At 36.8% G+C, this 12,012-nt stretch overlaps 1 pseudogene; it reads left to right on the top strand.

The window, feature by feature from the left end:
* The first annotated feature begins 3,026 nt into the window (after window positions 1-3,026).
* Window positions 3,027-4,903, top strand: LOC132045789 (tetrahydroberberine oxidase-like; annotated as a pseudogene).
* Window positions 4,904-12,012: the final 7,109 nt, after the last annotated feature.

Genomic DNA, 12,012 nt, shown 5'->3' with positions numbered 1-12,012 from the left:
AAGATACGCCTTCCTCCTAGTAATAGTTTTGCTATATACTTTCGGACGACTCTAATACAATCTTTAATAAATTACACGAAAAAGTTGAAATATTAGCATATAACAACAAGGAACATTATATTAACACCAAAAATAAAATAAACTTAGGCGAAGGGGATACCTTGAGTTTTCTCTAATGTCGCCAACCAATACACGCGCAATCAAATTAGTATCTAGATTGCAATGATCATCTGGGAGGTCACCTATACCACTGCACCATATTGTCACCTCAACTGTCAAACAGAAAAACGTCATGATTCGAATCAAACTAAACAGAAAAACGTCATGATTCGAATCAAACTTTATATAACGTAATTTGATGAATAGTTGTTACCAACCACACAACATTCCACACAAAATTGAGTTACTATGTCATTTTTTGACCAATTTAGAGATATTAGTCGTGTTATATCGTTCACTCCGGAAACATATTTGAAGCAATGGGTAGGACACGGGAACTAGATGATGATGATTTTCATTACTCAAATAACCCTAAAGATAGATTCAATCGAGAATACAATAATAAAATGAGAGAGGAGTGGGATTGGCGTGTTAGGGAGGCCGCGACATTTGGAGCACAAGTTAGCGTCAGTAGGGCTTAAACACCCAAAAAAACGTGCTATGTCAATGCCTCGCGGAACTCTACAAGAGTTTAATTTGGCTCTTAATCGTTATCGCGAAGAGAACAATCGGATGCAAATACGTTACCATAGGGTAGAATATGGTATACATGGTAGCACAAGATTTAGATCCAAGTGGGATTCGGACTGTGAAATGTCCGATGAAGATTAATATTTTTCTTACAATAAGGTAAGTAGGTAGGGTCATAAAGACCCTCCCCTCCCCCCCCCCCCCCCCCCCCCCCCAAGGTACTTGGGGGTTTGCAACTATATAAGTAGCCCTTTCTTTTGTTATTAGACTACACCATATTCAATGTCGAGTAGTAGAAACTCAGCTTGGTCTTTAGAGCCTGTTTGGATGGGCTTATGCCTATAAGCTTTACGACTTATAAGCTAAAAAAAATAAGTTGGGGTAGTCTAACTTATTTTTTTTGGCTTATAAGTCGTTTTCGGCTATAAGTTTCTTTAGATAAGCTAAGTCAAATGGGCCCAATTATTTTTTTGAGCTTATTTTAAGCACAAAATGACTTTAAGCTGGCCAGCCAAATACTCAAAAAAGCTGAAAACAGCTTATAAGCAACTTATAAGCCAATCCAAACGGGCTCTTACTCCTTCCAAAAGAACCAAATAGCAGTGATCATGATAGTTCAAATCATAGCAGTTTTTCGAGCGATACCAGTGATTTCAAACTAGATGAGCTAAATCCCCACCTTCTTATAGAGCGTAATGATGATTTCTCAGGTGTGAAATATTCAGATCCGCGGGAATATTATTGCGGTTTACGCCGAGAATGGTCACATCGGCTTGCCAAATCAGAACGTCTTGTTCGTGACTTGGAAAATCTCAACGCTCCAATCCTAACAAGGTACTCCTTAACCATGCCTCAAGTAGGTCCAGAAACTTGCGAGCTTGCCGTGCAAAGGATTAGAAAAGAAAACAACGGAACTGGCAAGACGATGTAGATTTTACATGCTAAAGGCGTCGAAGAACAAGCATCATCAATAGAGAGAACTAAGCACTCTTGAAAAAAGATGTGTCTTAAGAAACCGCCAATATTTTTCGAGGACGATATTGAGGACTTGTACTCGATGATGATTAAGAATGTTGTGATTTTAGTTTTAAGTTTAATATATCATTATGCTGTTATTTTGAAGAATATTAGTATGTTAAGTATTTTCATCTACTCAAGGTTATGAATGATGCAATTTAATTAAGTTTTTTTTTTTTTTTTTGTATGAATGCTGCCATTTTGACTAACTTTTGATTAATTATTAATGAACAAGTTTAAGTATTCGTAAAGAACTTCAAGCTAATATCACCGAGCCTTCAAACGAAAATGGCGTTCGAGCACTTTTCAACCACTAAAACGGCCATCCGAACTTTTGTGTATCCTTGATGTATTGATCCTACCTTATTAATCGCACAAAAATAAGTAGGGTTCTATATAAAATATTGAAGTTTCGGGGTCCCGAAGCATGATTAATCTATGGTCAAAGTACGTTAAAAAGTGTAATGGAAGAAGGGTTAACCAAAAGGGCAAAAAAAAAAAAAAAAAAGAGGAACACTATAGCGCAGTAAATTACTGCGCTAAAGGTATTTTCGTAACTTTTTTTTTTTGTTGGGATATTTTGGTTCAAAATGTTTTTTTTTGGGGCATTTTGGTTCCGGACTCTCTTTGAAATGTATATATGCTTTTCTTGCACGGGAAAAATAATGCATTTTATATTTACACGCCTTGGAAGATCGTTCCAGGAAAACCTTTTCATACGCCTATCATTCAGTGATAGGGTTATATGGTTAAGATTTGGATAATCTGGAAACCAACAAGGATACTATGAAACATAATTGGAGGAAGGCGAACAAATGTGCTGACTTTCTAATAAATAAAGTTCAGAAACATGAAGATGGTTTGATTCTAATAAACATGAAGATGGTTTGATTCTAATAAACATGAAGATGGCGAACAAATGTGCTGACTTTCTAATAAATAAAGTTCAGAAACATGAAGATGGTTTGATTCTAATAAACATGAAGATGGTTTGATTCTAATAAACATGAAGACGGCGAACAAATGTGCTGACTTTCTAATAAACACAATTTTTTCTTCTGGCAGATTCAAGTCAAGTAGCTTACGCAAGATTTAAGTAATTATTGTCCTCACAATGTACCATCCAAAAGAAAAAAAAAAAAACTAGAGATGATTAATAATTTAATAGATCCATCAAGAGTTCAATTTTATTTTTACAACTAATTAGTGAAAATTCTTTGGAAAGTTTTATCACGGATTAGGAGTACATATTTTACGAATAAAGTAGGTGAAAACATTGGTATTATTCCATACCAGGCGGTCTTAGGGTTGAAACTAAGCTTCTTTTCTCTCAAGCCAAAACTATAAATAGAGGTTCTTCGGTTTCCATTTCTCCATCACCAGAATTTGCAACAACAAATTAATCAAAATGACTACTTTCAAGAAGTTAACAATCTTTCTCTTTCTCTCAATTTGCCTTTCGTCATCATGGGCCAGCAAACATGATGACTTTCTTGAATGCCTTTCTCACAAAATTATGAACTCAAACTCAATATCACAAGTCCTCTACACTCCCAAAAACTCATCATATTCAACCCTTTTGAACTCCTTTTCAGGTAATCTAAGGATAACTTCCGACTTCAAACCCTCAGTTATTTTCACTCCTAAGGATGAATCTCAAATTCAGGCAGCTATACATTGCTCCAAGAAACATGGCCTACAAATCAGAATTCGAGGCGGTGGACATGACTATGAGGGACTTTCGTTCATTTCTGAAAACCCTTTTGTCATTATTGATCTTAGGAAACTAAGATCAATCTCCATTGACACCAAAAAAAAAGACTGCTTGGATTCAAGCTGGCGCGACCATAGGGGAACTTTACTATAGAATCGCGGAAAAAAGTAAAAAACTGGCTTTTGTTGCTGGGGTTTGCAGCACTGTTGGTGTTGGTGGACATTTTAGTGGTGGAGGCTATGGCATGATGTCACGAAAATTCGGTATTGCTGCTGATAACATCATTGATGCTAAATTAATTGATGCCAATGGACGAATCCATGATCGAGAATCAATGGGCGAGGATCTCTTTTGGGCCATTAGAGGAGGTGGAGGGACTAGCTTTGGTCTCATTACTTCATGGAAAGTTAAATTACTCGATATTCCAGAAAAGGTGACTGTCTTCAATGTGACACGAACCTTGGAACAAAATGCAACTCAACTAGTCTACAAATGGCAACACATAGCTGACAAAGTTGATGACCGTCTTCTCCTCAGGCTCTTCCTGAGCAACAGTGAATCTCCATTCCGGCGTGGGAAAAGAACTATGCATGCCTCTTTCACTACAATGTTCGTTGGAGGAGTTGATGAACTCCTCCACGAAATGGAAAAGAGCTTCCCTGAATTAGGGTTGGTGAAAGAAGATTGCATTGAAATGAGTTGGATTGAATCTATAGTCTATTTTTGGCTTCCTAGGGGCACACCAATTGAGGCGTTACTAGATTGGAATACCACAACTGATCAAAGGGGGTACTTCAAAAGGAAATCAGACTTTGTCCAGCACCCTATTTCAATAAATGGCCTCGAAGGTATATGGAAACTATTTAACCTAGTAGGCAAAAACTCAGCCCAATTAATGTTTAGTCCTTATGGAGGAAAGATGAGTGACATCTCAGAATCTGAAACCCCTTTTCCTCATAGAGCTGGAAACATATTCATAATCCATTATGACTTGAGTTGGGAAAAAATGGAAAGTTCTAAAAAACATCTAACTTGGATTCGAAATCTTTACAGATACATGGCTAGGTATGTGTCCAAATCTCCTAGAGCTGCTTATTTCAACTACCGAGATCTTGATGTGGGAGTGAACAACAAAGGAAACACAAGCTATGCACAAGCACGAATTTGGGGAGTGAAATACTTCAAGAACAACTTTGATAGATTGGTGCAAGTGAAGACGAAAGTTGATCCGGTAAATTTCTTTAGGAATGAACAAAGTATTCCTCCTCTATTATCTTAAGCTTAGTGGTAATTTATGCAGTTTGCAAAGCCATCACCGGTTGTTTAATAATAAGGCTTTTCACGTACGTAATTTTTATACATATATACTACTGTAGTACTCGAAAATAAATGGAGCCATGCATGCAGTGCATGGTGTTCCAAAGAAATTGTGTAAGATACATTCTATTCAATGTTATTAATCATGTTAAAATTTGTGTTGTACATTATTAATTGTATGGAATATATTTGCTCTATATTTGGTTTCATGGATTGTCAAATTGTATGCTTCTTATTATATGTAAATATGTATTAATAATAATTGTGTGGAGAACCTGAGGCGTTTCCCACCTCACAAAGGTGTTTGGAACACGACACCAAGCAGCTTTGACGCTACGTACCAACTATATAAGGATCATTAAAGAAGAATAGTATACCGTGAAAATTATTTTGAAAGTAATTTCAAATCAGTCTTAAAAATAGGGTTTTTTTTTTATTTTTTAAATAAGCCATCATCATTAGGTTGTGAGCCTATGATGTGGGGGGTTTGGCTTGACCCCTACCATGTGATATTAAGTAATATATATTACAAATGACAAGAGGGGGACATGGTGCCTTGCCTCAAGTCTACAAAAAAGATTGATAAACAATCTGAGGGATGAACTAGCCAACAACAAAATACATCCCTTGAGGGTAAAGTACAAACTTAACTAATTACAAAGTTACATTTTTCAAACCTTCTTCTAAAGGTAGGTAATTGTTGCTTATCAAGTTGAATTAGCCCCTTGGCTACTCTTGGTAATCCCATATGAGAAATATGCAAGGTCCTCCTTCCACTTGTTGAAGCAAGTTTAGCAAAAAAATCAGCTACAGAATTAGCTTCTCGATAGCAATGAGCAGTCATCTTTGTGTTACCATTGATCAGTCCTGTGATTCTACTGATTATATGCTTCAGTTTCAAGTTGTCTGTGCCTTTCTCCTTTAGCATGTTAGCAATGATCTGGGAATCAAGTTCCACAATAATATTGTTCAAGCCTTGTTGAATGCACCAGTTGATTCCAAATCTGCAACAAGAGCTTCTGCATGATTATTTGTCTCACAGTCAACAAAGTATGAAAAAGCCATGATGAAATCCCCTTTATCATTTCTGAGTATACCACCTATCCCAGCTCTATCGGTGGCGCTACTAAAGCTACCATCAGTGTTTAGTTTCATCTATCCATTTGGTGGTCTTGCCCAACATACTGAGACAACCTTAAGTACTGGAATCAGCTTTTCAATTTTCTCACAGTAGTTCAACCAGGTTCCTTCAATGTAGATCTTTGGATAGGCAATGTTGATAGCAGTTCTAATATTCCACATGGCTTGTGTTTCCATCTTGTGTAGACTGAATTTCTTTTGTTCTCCAAATCTACAGGCTGTCCATGTTTTCCAAATTTCCCAGAAGATCGTGATAAGGGCAATCTGAAAAACAAGACTTTGAACCTTATTGCATGCCTTCATATTCCACCAAGATTCCAATAGTCCTCTGATTGGAACATCCTGATGTCTCTTACCAAGAGGAGCTCCAATTCTGTTCCACAAGTGATGTGCAGCTTTCCCTTCAACAAAAACATGTTGTGGAGATTCATTTTGAGCAACACTACAACATATACAAGTGCTAAATCCCTGCTTCCCAAATTTAGCTACAACATCTTTAAAAGGGAGCTTATTATGAATAAGTCTCCAAGTCAAGAAGGAAATTTTAAAAGGGATGGAATTATGCCAAATTTTCTTAAGAAGATTGTTAGGCTGTCTCTGATGTCTAACTATTGCCCAACTGAGACTTGTTAGTATAGATCCCATTATCAGTAGCATTCCATATAGCATAATCCTTTTCATGAATGCTTCCAATGTTAACAGTGCTGATATAAAGAGCAATTTGAGCAGGAAGAGTATTGTACAGTTTATGCATATTCCAAGAGTGATCAGCAAAGTATTCTTTAACCTTAGAATTTTGTCCTCCTCTAGGTATATAGTCACTGTAGGTGTAAGCAAGCGGGCCCTTTCCTGTCCATTCATCCCACCAAAAACTACACTCTCCATTATTGATTTTCCAGGTAATGAATTTTTCACTTTTGTCTCTTGCCCGGAGGAGGTGTTTCCAGGCTTGTGAATTACCTGAAACCCATTTTTTGCTAACATGATGCTTCCTGATGCAGTATTTAGCTTTCAAGAAGTCTGCCCATAGAGAGTTCATTGATCTAAATCTCCACCACCTTTTAACTGCTAGAGTATTAGCAATATCTTTCATGCTCCTGATGCCTATACCGGCTTCATTTTTAGGATAGCACATCTTTTCCCAAGCACACCAGTGATACTTTTTCTTTCCATTTTCAGAACCCCAAAAAAAGTTGCAAATGTGTTTCTCTATAAGTTCCATGGTCTTTTTTGGGGGATTTATAGCACTGAGTGTATAAGTAGGTAAAGCTTGTATAACACTCTTGATAAGAACTTCTCTTCCCCCATAGGATAACATGCTACCTTGCCAACCATTCAATCTTTTCACAATTTTTGTAACCATACAATCAAAGTAGCTAATCTTCTTAATACCAGTATAAATTGGGCAGCCTAAGTAGGTAAAGGGGAAATCCTTTTCAATGAAACCAGTATGCTTCCTGATCCTATTTATTCTATAGGCACAGGTTTTGGGACTAGTTAAAAAGCAGCTTTTATCCTTATTAACCATTTGTCCAGAAACAACTTCATATTTTCTGATATTCTTCATAATAGGTCTGATAGATGAAGTGTTGCCACTGCTAAAGATGACAATGTCATCTGCATAAGCTAGGTGAGTGATTTGTGGCCCTCTACTGCTCATAGTGAAAGGAGTAAACTTTGGATTTTGTTGTAGACTGTTTAAGGACCTAGATAGAACCTCTGCAGCAATAACAAATAATGAAGGAGATATGGGATCTCCTTGTTTCAAACCTTGAGAGGAAGTGAAGAAACCATACCTGATTCCATTGAGAATGATAGAATACCAAACATTTGAGATGCTCTTGTTGATCAAATCAATCCATTGATCATTGAAACCAAATCTCTTTAAAACCTCCATCAGAAAAACCCATGAAATTCTATGATAGGCTTTAGCCATATCTAATTTGATCACCACATTACCCCCCTTATTAACTTTGGAGATATTGTGAATAATTTCTTGTGTCAACATGATATTATTTGTGATAAGCCTTCCAGAAATGAATCCACTTTGATTTTCAGAGATAAGAAGGGGAAGTAAAGGATTGAGTCTGTTTGCAAGTACTTTGGAAATGATTTTATTAGAAAAGTTGCTCAGACTGATTGGTCTAAGATCAGAGAAATTGAAAGGAGAGTCAACTTTGGGAATGAGGGCAAGACATGTATGTGTATAAAATTTTGTAAGCTTCTTGCCTTTGAAGAATTCTCTAACAAATTCCACAACATCTTCTTCAATAATAGACCAGCAGACTTGAAAAAATTTACCATTAAATCCATCAGGACCTGCTGAACTGTCACAACTCATACCAAAGACTGCATTATGAATTTCTTCCTTGTCTGGTACTTTGGTGATCATCTTATTGTGTTCATCAGTAATCACTCTTGGGATACAATTCAGGATTCTGCTGCTTGTATAATGATGTTTAAGATTGAATTGTTTCTCAAAATATCTAGTGGCAGATTTGGCAATCTTCTCAGGACCGTGAATCCATCTCCCTTTACTGTTTTTTATTTGCTAAATTTGTAATCTCCTTCTTTTATTCCTTAGCACACTGTGAAAATACTTAGAGTTTTTATCCCCATCCTTGAACCAGCTAAGCTATGTTTTCTGCTTTAGCAAGGAGTCTTGAAGGCTCATCCATCTGACATATTCAGCATATCCCTTATTCAACTCTTCCCTGCTATGATCACTGTTATTGGTCATATCCAATTCTTCCAATAATTCCATTTTTGCTTCCCAAATCTGGACATTTTCATGTATATCCCCAATGCTGTTTCTTGACCAATAACTTAGAATTCTTCCAAGGTTTTTAAGCTTTGTCTGCAGTCTCCACATAGCATTCCCTTTAGCATTCAAGCTCCAGGCACTCCTAACAGTTTCCAAAAAACCAGGCTGATCGACCCAAAAATTTAAAAACTTAAAATACTTAATGTGATTTTGTGAATCATCACTAAATTTTAAAACCAGAGGTCTGTGATCAGACCCTGTTCTAGGCAGATGTTCTACCACATTATTTTGAAATTTCAAAGTCCATTCATCATTAATTAGAACTCTATCCAACCTTTTCCAAATCCTTTTGCTAGGAACCCAATTGTTACACCAAGTGTATGTTGGTCCTGTAAATCCCGCATCAGTCAGGCCACAATTATTCATGCAAGTAATAAAGTCCAAACTCTTACAACTTCTGTGAGGTCTGCCCCCAAGTTTTCATCTTGGTCCATGATTACATTAAAATCTCCTCCCATACACCATGGACCAGTGATTCTACTGCTCATATCCTCAATACTATTCCAGAGATCAATCCTTTCAAGAGCAGTACACTTTGCATAGATAACAGTTACAAAGGTACCATTATCATTAGGATTTTCTTTGAAGTTGATAGTAATTTGCTGCTCATCATTTTCAATGACTTGAAAAAAATCCCAATTTTTCCAAAAACACCATATTTGACCATTTGTGTTTGCTACACAGTGCTGAAATCCAAAATAACTTTTGTACCCTTCTATCTTACTATGATGAGAGAAAGGTTCTGAAATAGCTACAAAGGTAGCTTTGTTGATGTTAATGTGATTTCTCAATCTTTTGAAAGCTTTTCTCGACCTCACCCCCTTATATTCCAAAGGATTGTACTAATCATGGATAATATTAGGGGGCGGGGCACTTTGTCTTTGCAGTTTTTCTTTGCTTCTAGCAATGAGACTTCTTTTTGATGTCTTTGCCTTTTTCCTTAACAGTTTTCTTAGTTTTGCTTCTACCTCTTGTGTTCTTAACCAGCACCTTTCCGTGGCTCTGGCTAGTATCATAAATCTCCTTGTTTGTAGTTCTTGACTCTTCTGAAACTGTTTGTAGGTTGCCCTCTCCCATATGTTTCTTCTTCTATTTTGTTTGCTGTGTATCCATGGATTTGGTACTAGCAATTTCACTGTTGATACCTTCTTTTTCCTGCCTTTTTTCCTCTGTTTGTGTGACTTTTCTCTGTTCACCTTTTGAGCTAGGATCACAATTCAGCTCAACAATTAAATCAATACCTTTATGATTCTTAATATAAGAGGGTAGACTTGGGGTGCTTTCAACAATAGGAGACAGGATTTCACCTTCCTCCACTTCTTGCAGTTGCTCCTGTTGTTGGCAATCTTTTTCCTGATTCTTACTACTGACCCCATCTTCCTCAGTATTTCTCACATGAGTTTGATCTATTTGAGTGTCACTTTTTTCCTCTTCGGCCCTCTTGTTTATTCCGTCATCTTTGTTCAGGGAGGAGCTCATTTTTTGTGACACACTTTCCATAATTTCAATAGCTTTCTTTTCCTTGCCTGGAATATTGATAATAAATCCATTTTGCTTACTTCTTCTCCCAGTTTTCAATCTAGAAATGGTTTTGAACAAGACTTTGTTTTTCTTTTTGGGAGTCCTCCTGATCCTTTCCTTCTTTTTCTTCCTTTTTTTCTTGACATTGGACTCCACTAGTCTGTTAGTATCCATGTCTTTCTCTGTGTCCTTTTCTTCCTGGTGTGTAACCATTTCATTACCATTCTTAATATGCTGGTTCTCCTCCTTTTCAACCTGATTTTTCCCAATCAATATTTCTTTATCAGTTAAATTCTCTCCCACGAATTCACCTTTCTTATAATCATTTTTTTGCAGTTCCCTTCTAATATTTATTTTCTCCAACACTCTGCAATCTTCCGTATTATGACCTAATTTCTTACAATGTCTACAATATTTAGGGACGCCTTCATATTCAACTTTTTGATAGAATCCCTTCAGAGGTGAGTTTTCAGATTCAATCCCAATCCAAATCTTATCCGGTCTAGATTTCAACAAATCAATTTCAACTCTAACTTTTGCCATACTTGGTCGGGTTCTATGGTTAGTAGCAGCATCCAACATCAAAGGGGTACCAATATTTAAACATAATTGTTTCGCATAATGCCAAGCATGAAGATGAAAGGGTAAACCTGGGAAAAGGACCCAAGCTAGAGCACTGGGAATATCTTCTTCAGGTTTGAAATCAGGCGACCATTTATGGATCCACATTTGCATTCCATCTAGCTCAATTACTCGTCGAAACCAGATATTAGTGAAGTCTTCCTCGTTTGTCCACTCAAGGAAGACATTGAAATTATCAAAAGCCCCAATTTTTACCGATCCCTTAACCGATACCATTTCTTTGAAACTCGACCTAATTTTGTCAATTTGAGGTCGATTTTTGATGAACCGACCCACCAAGGTGTATCGACACTCCTCTGCCATAGTGCCATAATAATCAATAGCTTTAAAGATCACAGAAGGAACACCATTGTGATGGGTTTGATGACCTTTGATTTGTTCCTTTCCATATGGATGTTGTGCTGAAGTCGATGGAGCAGCAATAGTGTTTGCATAAGATGTTTTTTTTTTTTTTTTGAGTTTTGTCTATAAGAGGATTTGCGATTTCAGGGGGAAGAGATACCGTAGTGAGACGCGCCGGAGGAGGGCCTCCAGGCGGCTCCATGACGGTGGAGCGTGGTCTCCAACCGCCAGAAACTAGCCAATATGGTCGTTGAAAGAGCCGTTAGAAAAAAGGGGGAGGAGAGAGAAAAAAAGAGTGCTTGGGGCAAAGTCTATAATAATAATTGACCAAAAAAAAAAATAGGGTTTCCAACCTCACAAAAGTGATGGTATTCACGGTATGCAAAATATATATTCTCAGCAATTAAGTCTATCATATATTTATAGCTATTAATTAAAGTTGGCGAGAATATATTCCCCAAGCACATAACTAAAAATAAGAAAAGGACAAACCGTCGTTAGACGTACATCTGTATACTCCAATTAATTAGTACATGTCAATTAAACGACCGTAGGCATGATCTTATCCGCCATTGTTTTTGGAATCCCAGCCCTAAGCAACATATTATGCCATGCATAATTGTCAAATTGAACTGTTGCTAATACAAGGTTATTGCATGACATTTTGACATCTATGAAATCAAAATTTACTCAACAAGACATGTTTTCTAATGATTGTAGCTCTACATTGAAAAAGGTTTTATATATATATATATATATATATATATATTACATCTTCTTGTTACGATATTGTTCTTGATCTTCG

The sequence above is a fragment of the Lycium ferocissimum genome, unplaced genomic scaffold (genome assembly GCF_029784015.1).
Source record: "Lycium ferocissimum isolate CSIRO_LF1 unplaced genomic scaffold, AGI_CSIRO_Lferr_CH_V1 ctg7940, whole genome shotgun sequence".
Classification (NCBI taxonomy): Eukaryota; Viridiplantae; Streptophyta; class Magnoliopsida; order Solanales; family Solanaceae; genus Lycium; species Lycium ferocissimum.
The sequence above is the reverse complement of the archived record's forward strand: the minus strand, read 5'-3'. Positions and strand labels throughout refer to the sequence as shown.